General features: G+C 38.1%; 1 long non-coding RNA gene across 1 annotated transcript; it reads left to right on the top strand.

Moving 5' to 3' along the window:
* Nucleotides 1-6,023: 6,023 nt before the first annotated feature.
* On the top strand, nt 6,024-8,097 carry LOC143661911 (uncharacterized). The gene is made up of 3 exons (XR_013164966.1): nt 6,024-6,081; nt 7,005-7,089; nt 7,476-8,097. It is a non-coding gene; the product is annotated as an uncharacterized LOC143661911 (long non-coding RNA).
* Nucleotides 8,098-10,885: the final 2,788 nt, after the last annotated feature.

Genomic DNA, 10,885 nt, shown 5'->3' with positions numbered 1-10,885 from the left:
GGCTTGGTTGTGCCCCTTTCTATACCCAGCCGTTCTCAAGCTTGGGGAAATCTAAATTAGGTCAATTGTGCAAAGAAATGCCTCCCAGCAAGAAGTAACTCCCTGTAATATCAAATTCTTGTAAAACAAATGAGCATATTTCCGGTTATATATGTTTGATAAGTTTTTTTATCCTTTCCAATATTCATATCATTTTGAATTTGGTCAAAGGATTGGCTGACACTGCTACAATGTTAACAAATAATAGTAGTCAGCACCTTGCTTTCTTGCATATATTAATAAGTTCACGTGCTTCACCATTAATTATGGGGACACATTTTTCCCTCCCTCATTCTTATTCTTTCTCTATTCATGCACAGATAAAAAGATAGAAATAAATATTGAGATATATATAAACAGTTGTAAAAATGAAAATAACTTTACTGAAAGTATCCAGTTTCTCATTATCTTCTAAAGTAATTAGTGTACTTAGATTTTTTTTCTCTGTGACCAAAGTGGTCACCATTTTTATTGTATTACTCCTTTTTTGTTGCCTAAAATTTTGTTTGTTTGCTTGTTATTGTTTTCCTCAAGGACCCACGGACACTAAAAATCCATTCATGTTTGCATATTTGAACATATCTTCTGTTAGTTTCAACTTAAATGAAATTTTGCTTGGTGTAATGAGTTGAATAATTACCCTTCCAAAAGATGTGTCCAACTCCCATAAACTGTGAATGTGAACTTATTGAGAAAAAGGATCTTTGCAGAGCTACTTAAGTTAGTGATGTGGATATGAGTTCATTCTGGATTACCTGGGTAGAACTAGCTCCAACAAATGTCCTTAAAAGAGACACACAGAGGGAAGGCAAAGACATATGACAGAAGGTCATGTGAACATGAAGGTAGAGAATGGAGTTATGCACCACAAACCCAGAAATTCCTGGAGCCACCATAGCTAGAAGAGACAAGGAAGGATTTTCCCCTAGTAGTTTTAGGAGAGAGCATGGCTCTGTCATTACCTGACTTTCAAATATATGGTCTCCAAAATTATGAGAGAATACATTTCTATTGTTAAGCCAGCCCATTTGTGGCAATCTGTTCCTCTAAGAAACTGGTCTGAACTGAAAATAAAATCGATGTGACATTTTATTCTGCTGAGATTTTTATAATCTAATCCAAACTTTGAGGCTTTAGGTTTTCCCCCAGGGATATTCTTTGGTCTGTGGGCTCAGAGTTTTTGCTTTTATTCAATGAAATCTAGCAAATTAAAAAAAGAAGCAAAACTATCTTGGTATTGTTCTATTTGAATCATGTTTTCCAAGAGTCAAGTTGTGTCCTTTCAAGGAAAACGTGACTATACATTTACATTTATATTGTTGCATTTTCTTCAGCAATAAATTTTCCTAAGTTTATGTATTCTACTCTCCTCTTCAGAATAATAATAATTATGACTATGCAAGATTTGTTTTCATTTTCTCTTTTACGTTCATTATTGCTTTCTAGATTTTACTACTCTTTCTTTTCTTTTCCATTTTGTTCACTATTTACTTGGTCATATTTGCAAATTCATTCTGATTGTGTCATCAGTAAGTCCTCTCCTTCCATCCCCTCTTTTCCCTCCTCTCCTATGTTCTCCTTTACTTTTTTCCATTTGCTTTCTTTTCTTCTGTTTTGCCTTGTTGTCTACTAACAATGTAATCTTCATTTCCTGAAGAATGTTTGTTTTTCTTGCATAAGCTCTTTAAGATCAAAATTTATCTCTTCATGTTGTATATCATTTCTTCCTTGAGCATTGCAGATCTGCTCTGGGGCCTTTTGATACAGAAACCATTTTGTTAGATTTCATGGGCAATGATTTACTTAAACTTTTAATCTCTTTTTCACAGCAATTCCCATGTTCATGTGGGAAAATTTAAGTGTCTATAGAATTTTATCCTCAAATGATAAAGAGAGGCAGCTGTAGGTTGTCTTTCCATCTACATTCTCTCTCTACCCTGCCCTACCTTAGTCTGCTTTGTGCAAAGTTGGCATATCTGAGAGTCTTCTTGTTCATCATCAAGTACCTTAACTTTGCTTTTCTGGGATATCAAACCAAAGCCAGGAAAGCAGGTTCAATTTCACATCCAGATCACACATCCCAACTTGGTTGTTGCAAATATGGCATTATGTGATGCCCTTCATGGAGCCCTGTCTACTTAGTAGAACTCTGTGCTTTGGCTGCTTTGCAAAACAAAAGCAAAAAAGAGAGAACTTCATTAGAAATTTTATATACAATCTCAATATCAGAATGACTATCTTCCAGAGGAGAAATGAATCTTTAGAAGATTGGAAATTTAACTGGAATTAAAAACGGACAAGGATGGTATCAATTGAGAAATAGGTGCTGGGTAGAACAGTGTTTCAGGTTTTTATTTGAATTTTTATATTTGTGGTTCCAGGTTTTGGGTCAAAAAGCTTCCAGCTCTCTGGCTTACAATTGTGGTAAATAAATAGATATATACACCCTAAACATTCATGTCAAACACATGCTAACTGGATGTGTTCAAAACTAGACTAGGTGGGAAAATAACGCAAAGTTTATGAAAGAAGGATTGGAATTCCTCTTGATTGCTGAAGTGCTTTATAGCAAACACAGTGATGGACAGGAAGACAAAAAATCAGATGATGAAAGAAAGTCTTCAAAGATGGCTTCATTTACAAAGACTAATCATTTTGGAATTTATATGAAATTTCAATAAAATTCACAAAATTGTTTAATGCTGTATATTCTAGAAAACAGTATCAATCAAAATGTAAAAGTTGAAAAAATCTATAGATATCTATTTTTAATGATTTTTTTTTGCATGGACAGGAACCAGTAATTGAACCTGGGTGTCCATCATGGCAGGCAAGATTTCTACCACTGAGCCACCATCACACCACCCTAAGATATCTATTTTGAAATGCTGGTTTCCTGGGGTGAACCAAAAAATGGAAGAGAATTCCATCCAAGGTATTAGAATATACTATTAAGAAAGATGTTTCAGTCTACCAATTAAGATTCTAGACTTAGGTGTCAGAGTATGGGGTTTGAATACTTTATCAACCTAGCAGTGAGATTAGCAAGACAATTGAAAGAACTGTGACTCAATTTCCTCATCTATAAATTACTGATATTAATAGCAACTTCTGCAAAGGGTCCTTAGAGTTATTAAACTACTTAACTCTCAAAAGTACTTAGAACAAAAAAAAGTACTTAGAACAATGACTCATACAGCATAAATACTATACATCTGTTTGTCATTTTCAATATTAACATTATCAAGTTTACTAATATATGTAGTAGTAGTAATAAAATCAGACTGTAGAAAATAAATCAGAAATGGAGAAGAAAAAAAGAAGAGAATAACCAGAAGTTAGAAAGAATGTTGCATCAGAATCTTGTAGAAAATTATATACAGAAATATAGTTAAACTGTGGTCAAAATAAACTTGATAAGATTTTAAGGAAACAGGCTCAGAACTACAAGATAGGGGTTTGGGAGAAGCTGATTATAGTTTTTAGAACACAAATAAAAGAAGAAGCTAAGTTCCCAGACCCCAAAATTGCAGTACTGTGTAAGCTATTCAGAGAATCATGAATAAGGAAAATATTTGGAACTCAATCAAAAAAGTGATTTAGGTCACAGGAAAAATCCAAAACTTAAGTATTGGAGCAAAATATCAGAACAGACTGAAAGAAAGACTTACTTGAGGTTTTGAACTCTAAATTTTGCCTATGGCTTCCAAAATATCTTTAGTTAATTGAATGTAGATTGAAAACTTCTTCTATTATCAGCCCTGTATCAGTACTTATCAGAAGTTATTTTCAGAAACAAAGAAAAAAAGTCAAATTTACCTCTTTCCCTTCCTTCCTTCTGCCTTCCCTTTCCTTGAAACATGCTGCTCTTTCTCTCTTCCCCTCTTCCTTTTTTACTCCTTTCCTTCCTCTCTTTTTTCTATTTTTTCCACTCAAAAAAAATATTTATAGAGCAACTACTAGATGCCAGTCATTGTTCCAAGAGCTGGCAAGAGAGTATCAAAAAAGAGAGACGACTCTGCACTCATAGAGCTTATGTTCTATTAGAGTAATACCAAAATTTAGTATGTATGCAATGATATCTACTTTGGTAAAAACTAAAACAGGATGAGGAGATAGATTGGGGGTGTTTGGATGTTGGAGTTATTTCAGCACGTAGTCAGGAAGAGCTGTTGTGATAAAGCAGCACTAAGCACAGGGTAGATGGAAGTGAGGAGCTGAAGATCCTGAGGAGGGTGGGAGCAGAGGACCAGGAAAGGGGAAAGCAAGAGAGAAGGCCTTGGCGTTTGGGCCAGAGGAGAAGCCTCTCTCTGCTGCCTTCACATGCAAGGAGGATTAATTTTATGCTGATCCAATGAACTACAGAAATCATCTGTCACCAGGGAACAAAATAAGGCAATAATCTTGAGTAAAGTCTTTGCTGTTTTATTCTCTAGTAATATTTATTTATTGAATATGTTGATTCTAATGAGGCTACACAGAAACACCATTATGTGACAGTGTTTTCTTTTCAGTTTTACCTTAGAGAATTTTCTTCAGTTTAAGCTTATTTAAAAACTTAACTTTGAAATATTTAGTTTCTTTGCTGGCTGACAAATCAATTTTAAGAACATTAAAATTTAAGACAATTAACTTTAGAAATATTATTACAAATATTTTTTCATTTAATAGTTTATATTTAGACATTTCAACTGCATAGGGATCTTTAAATGTCATAGTAGTCTTTTCCAACAAACCTTGCTACACTAAATTGTATCAGTCTGCTGGAAATTTAGAACTATTCCAATATACATATTAATTGTTCTACTTTGAGTTCATTTGAATTTATTTTATAGGAAAAACAATGAACATACATAACTCTAATTCTGCTTTCTAGGATTCAGTTAGATCATCTTTCAAAGTGTCTCTACCAAGGATGCTTCCAGTACTTTGGTACAATTCCCTGATTGTTTTTTTAAACATACGTTTCAGTTAAGAATGTGATCCCATGCAAAACTATCTTTCCATACTGAAAATATAATTATGACAATCTACTAAGGTTAGAATAATAATTTTGAATACTATGAAGTTTCATCCAAATTAATTATTTTTAGAGATGTGCTAAATTAATCCCAAATTAACTTCAGAGCCAACTGAAGTCAAATCGATACACAAACCACACAGCGAATACCTCTGAGAACATTCTTAATAGATGTTAGCTGCCGTAAAGTTTGAACATGTTATAATTCAGAAAATAATTCTCTTTAAAGTAATTTCTCACATCATACAAATTTAAGGACATTTCCTAGAAAGCATTCCTTTCCAATTTCTTCAATATTTTTAGTGAAACAAAATTTCTATTGGGAATAACACAACAAACCATATCATTCAGCTTTAGTTGCAACTCTTTTATCTACTGAAAAACATTTTGTCATTTTAAGGGAAATAATTTAATCACAAAGGGAGAGTGAAGAGAATATGAAAGAGATTCTTGATCATTCTACTTCTAATTGTAGAGTGCTTTTGAATTACTAGCTAAGACAAGAACTTAGTATTCTTACATTATAAAGAATGTTACAAATTGTTACAAATTGGCTTAATTGCATATGCTTTCTGTCTTATTATTGATGATAACCTACTCTTAGGTTCTAATAAAAATAAATTTGTACAGAATCTTAACCAACAGTAAACCAGTAAGACAATAGTAAAAGCTAATCATTTCATTTCTTTTTTTTTAGTGCCCAATTTGAGATAAGTGAATATGGTCCCAGTTATTCCCCTAAGCAGAAGATATGAACACTACATCCTGCCAGTTTCTGGTTATACACACCTGTTCTAGTTTGCTAGCGGCTGGAATGCAACACATAAGAGATGGATTGGCTTTTAATAAAATGGGATTTATTTCATTAGTTCTTCAGAGGAAAGGCAGCTAACTTTCATCTGAGGTTCTTTCTTTCATGGGAAGGCTCAGAGTGATCTCTGCTGGCCTTCTCTCCAGGCCTCTGGGAGGAGATGTCGATATAAGGGGTGCTTGAGCAGGCAAAGGAGTCAAGAAATGGTCAGGTAGTCTCTTCTCTCTGACATCTCCAAGCACCGAAGCCCCCAGTTCCCTGTGGCTGTCATATCCCAGTATTTTACCCATTAGCAGTCTACAACCTGCTGTTATATATCTAACATATTCCTTCTTTCTTTCATGTGAATTCCTCTTCTTGCTTATGGACCAGCAGTCACCATAGAGGGAGATCACTTTCTTTTATTCCACCTCCTTCAGTGCTCAGCCAAGCCATGAGCTCTCTGTCTTGCCAGATGTGGGATGCAATATTATCCTGTTTCATCTCCAAGTCTCCTGGTCCACTCCTACCTTGACCCCACAGTTGCTACCCACTTTAGGATTCAGCATATCTGGCCAAGATTAGTGCTTCCTAGAGGATTCCTTGCCCATCTCCTCTTTCCTCTGGAGACAGAGAGATATCACTTCCATGAGGAGCTGGCCTTTAGGCATTCCCAAAGTCCCAGCCATTCACACAGTACCTCAGATCCTCCAAGATTCAGCTGCCTGATAGTCAGGCTTATGTGCCTCCTCTTCTCTCGTCCTCTGACCAGCAAAACTGAAATACTTGTAATTGCCAGGAACACACCATGATATTTCCAGCCTTTGTGCTTTGGACAAGTTATTTTCCATGTCTGGTATCCTCTCCCAATACTTTCTTCCCTGGGAAGAGCCCTACTCATCCTTCAAAACTGTGTGTTCTTCTGTGAAGCATTTCCTCACCTATAACTCCGTTCCATCCCTAGAATCTCACCTCTGAAAGAACCCCATTCCCTGAATATGAACATCTCATTGTTATTCAAAGTGGTAATAATTACTCATATACCTGCCCTGCCTCTGCCCCTGGCTTTGTTTCCTTATGGCACCCACAGGGACATAGTAGGTGCTACATGGAAAGTGTTGTACTGGATTTGGAACCTCTCACATTCCTTGACAGGAGGATCCTCCCAAATGCTTGCTCAACAGCCCATTTCTCTCATTTCCTGTCCTTGTGGCCATTGCTTCAGCTTCAGCTTCATCAGGTAAGGATCTCTCCTCAAGAAGAGTACAGGGGCAGGTGGTGGTGAGGCACAAGGCTGGAGGGGAGGGGGTAACAGGATGACTGTTTCTGTCACCAGCAATTTTGCACCATCATCTTCTACCTTGGGTAAACCCTTTAAATGCTCTGAACTTCATTTGCTCTTCTGGAAATTGGAGAGCTTTGCAAATCAGAAGAGAGCTTATACATTTTTAAAGCCTATATAAATGGCCAATATTTTTATTGCATCTTCTTCTAATGTTTAAATACAGTTACCTCTATGGAATCTTAGAACAAAGGAATTCTCAATGTGGTCTTTTTGTAATTTCTCCACCTTGAGTCAAGGGGAAAACGGATTGAGAGTAAATCATTTTTTTTTGTCTCCAACAGGACCTCTTATCTTCTCTGAAGCCCTGGAATTAATGATTCTAATACTGTTTTCTCCCAGAACGAATTCTCAACTTTGACATCTTCTATCTTTTCTTAATAACTGTTCTCTGACAGTTCTTGACTTTAGGAGCAGGAATCTTGTAAGAGGAGATGGTGGGTGCCTGTAGTTCTCAGGTCCTCTTCCCTTTTCAACAGTTCCTCCTCCAAATGCCTACCATTTCTTCCACTAACAGAACAGCCTCCCCCTAACTCCCTTGAATGGGCCTGTAGCTTCCCCCAAAAGTGGCATTAGGAAATTCCTGTGAATATCCACACAACAATCATGCTGTGTTCTAGTTCGGAATCTTCTCCATGACATAGAACTTAAGTATTTGAAGGAACCACAAAAAGAGAAAGTTCCTGAAGAGTTGGTGTTTCAATTTGTTAATGCTCTCAAAATGCAATATACCAGTAATGAGTTGGCTTATACAAGGGGATATACTAAGTTATAAGTTTACAGATCTATGACCATAAAAATGACCAAACTAAGACACTAGAGAATCTGAAGAAAGGCTGATGGTAATCATGATTTCTCTGTCATGTAGGAAGGCAACTAGTGACATCTGCCGTGCCTCCTCCCCCAGCTTCTTGTTTTAAACAGCTTCCTCTGGAGCATTTTCTTCTACGTTTCCAAATTTCTTGGTTTGTGTCAGTTATGAGCCTTTTTCAAAAAATTCTTAAAGAACTCAAGTAAGCATATTAAGACCCACCTTGAATTGGTGGGATCACTTCCCTCTGGGAACAACCTATTTAAATGGTCCCACCCACCAGTGGGTAGGTCACATCTCCAAGTAAACCATCTAATCTAAATGACCCACTGAAGTAGGTCTTCACTCACCATATTGGATTTGTATTCATTAGAACAAATTGGGGGTTGGTTCGGTCCAACACCCATAACCCAGCGAACTGAGGTTGAAAGGGGTTTATTGTAAAGGAGGGAGGGGGAGGAGGAGGAGGGGTGGAGGGGGAAAAGGAAGTGGGAAGGGGAAAAGGGTAAAGGAACACTTTCTCCAAGAACCTGAAGAAAATGTCCGCCTGCCGTGTAATGTGTTTCTCCTTTTATACTCTGAAGTTCGCTGTCCCTTATTGGTCCTGACTTCTGCATTTGGCTACTCATCTGGTTGCCTTTGGCTAGTATTTTTGCTTCCTTCTCTTTGTGCCTATCCTGACCTGTTGGCTCTTTATTGGTGAAGTTTGTTCTGTAAGTCCTTCTTTGATGTGGTTTCTTGCCCTGGGTATTGAAAGAATTTGGCAAGAGGCATCAGCATTGCAGCGAGGAGGAGGGAGAAGGGAAAGGGTCACCAGTGGACCATGAGTTTCGGTCATGGCTACAGGGTGAGCAGGGGGTGGGAGCCTGAGCTCCTTCCTTGTGACCTGTCAGTATTAAAAGAACACGTTATTTAAATAAACTTATACAAAATGTGTGACAGTTTCTCCAGGATATATATATGTGGGAGTGCAATTGCTGGTCTTCCCTGCTCCAATTGCAACAAATGCTACTGCACTATCATTTCCCCTGAATAGTCAAGGGAGTATGAGCCCTACTATTGTTTGTGGACCTTCAGGATGAACAAATTTTGGAAAAAAGAACGACATAGTGGTGGTAGAGTTTCCCAGCCCACAGTCTCACTTTCAGCCAGCACACTGAGAAGCCAAAACCAGAAAGGAGCTGGCATGTGGAGCCCTCCCAAGTGCTCAACAGAGCTCTGCCAAGCATGCGTGAGGTGTAGTTCCCCTTAACTGGATGTAGCTGTGGAACCGTTGAGGTCACTACTAGGCTGACAGACATGGAAAGTCAAATACAACACAACATGCCATTCTGAGATCATAGGGTACTTTATTTAACCTTGGAATAGGATTTCTGGGGCTATTTCTCTGAGCCCAGGTACTCCTTAGAGCTCCTGGCTTGTTCTAGTTAGCTAGCTGCTGGAATGCAATATTCCAGTAATGGAATGGCTTTTAAAAAGGGGAATTTAATAAATTGTGAGTTTGCAGTTCTAAGGCCAAGAAAATGTGCCAATTAAAGCAAGTCTATAAAAATGTCCAAATTAAGACACCAACTAAAGGTTACCTTCACTCAAGAAGGGCCAGTGATGTTCAGGGTTTCTCTCTCAACTGGGAAGGCACATGGGGAACATGGTGATGTTGTCTAGCTTCCTCTCCAAGCCTCTTGCTTCACGAAGCTTCCCCAGGGGTGTTCTCTTTCATCTCCAAAGGTTGCTGGCTGTTGGGCAGTTCTCTTGTCTCTGCTGTTCTCATCATTCTCAAGTTTTCTCCAAAATGCTTCCTCTTTTTAAGGATTCCAGTAAAGTAATCAAGACCCACCTGGGATGGGTGGGGTCACATCTCCATCTATTCAAAAGTTAATACTTTTTTGAATTTTCAAAAGTGTATTTCAAGTGGGTGAGTCACATCTCTGTAGAAATAACTTAATCAAGTTTCCAATCTATAGTACTGAATAGGGACTGGAAGAAATGGTTGCTCTCACAAGATTGATCAGGATTAAAATACGGCTTTTCTAGGGTACATAAATCCTTTCAAACTGGCATACAGTATCCCTCCATGTCCTAAAACTCCCACCGGTGAGATGAGAGCTGCTAGAAGGTGTGTGGGAGGAGAGGACTCATGGACGGCCCGAATCCTTTGCCACAATTGTGTGTGCATGCAGGGAAATGATGAGTGACCTTCATAACAATCATTTATGGAGCACCTTATATGTGCCATTATGCCCCATCTATGCTAGGCCTGAGAACATGGTCTTTCCCTTAAACGATGTGACAAGCTATATCAATACAAATAATTCCTTCTATCCCATTTTATCAACACAGCCCTCACAGATACCCTTTCTGGCCCTGCCCAAGTCACACAGATGGTGTTAGGAACTCTCACAGTTGCCCCAAAATGACTGCCCTGGAAGTACACCCATGTCACAGCCTAAACAATCTTGAGGCCGAGAGCTTAAAGATTAAAAATATTTGAGATGCTGCTTGGCAGGTTATTCCTCACATCATTAGTTGTTCAGATCCCAGAACAATTGAGCCAATGCTCTGCGTCTTCTCCAGCCCTTGCCCTTCCCCTCAAGATGTAGCCTCTGATGATATGAGATGGATGGGGACCATCCTAGGATCCCCTCTGGGCCTGGTCTCCTCCTCCTTGGCATTCTTATCAGAGGAAACAGACTTGAACATAACAGAGCTGTTATCTTTTGGGCCTGGCTTTAAAGTTGTGCCTTTTCAGCCTATGTCATTTCAGGTGTATCCTCAGCCCAACATCAGTTATCAACAGAGTGAATTAAATTCACCAGCCGCACATGATCAGAAATGTTCAAAATTTGCCCATATAATGCTAGCCAATATTAGGGCTCAGAGGAT

Source organism: Tamandua tetradactyla, chromosome 18, assembly GCF_023851605.1.
Source record: "Tamandua tetradactyla isolate mTamTet1 chromosome 18, mTamTet1.pri, whole genome shotgun sequence".
In the NCBI taxonomy this organism is placed as follows: Eukaryota; Metazoa; Chordata; class Mammalia; order Pilosa; family Myrmecophagidae; genus Tamandua; species Tamandua tetradactyla.
The sequence above is the reverse complement of the archived record's forward strand: the minus strand, read 5'-3'. Positions and strand labels throughout refer to the sequence as shown.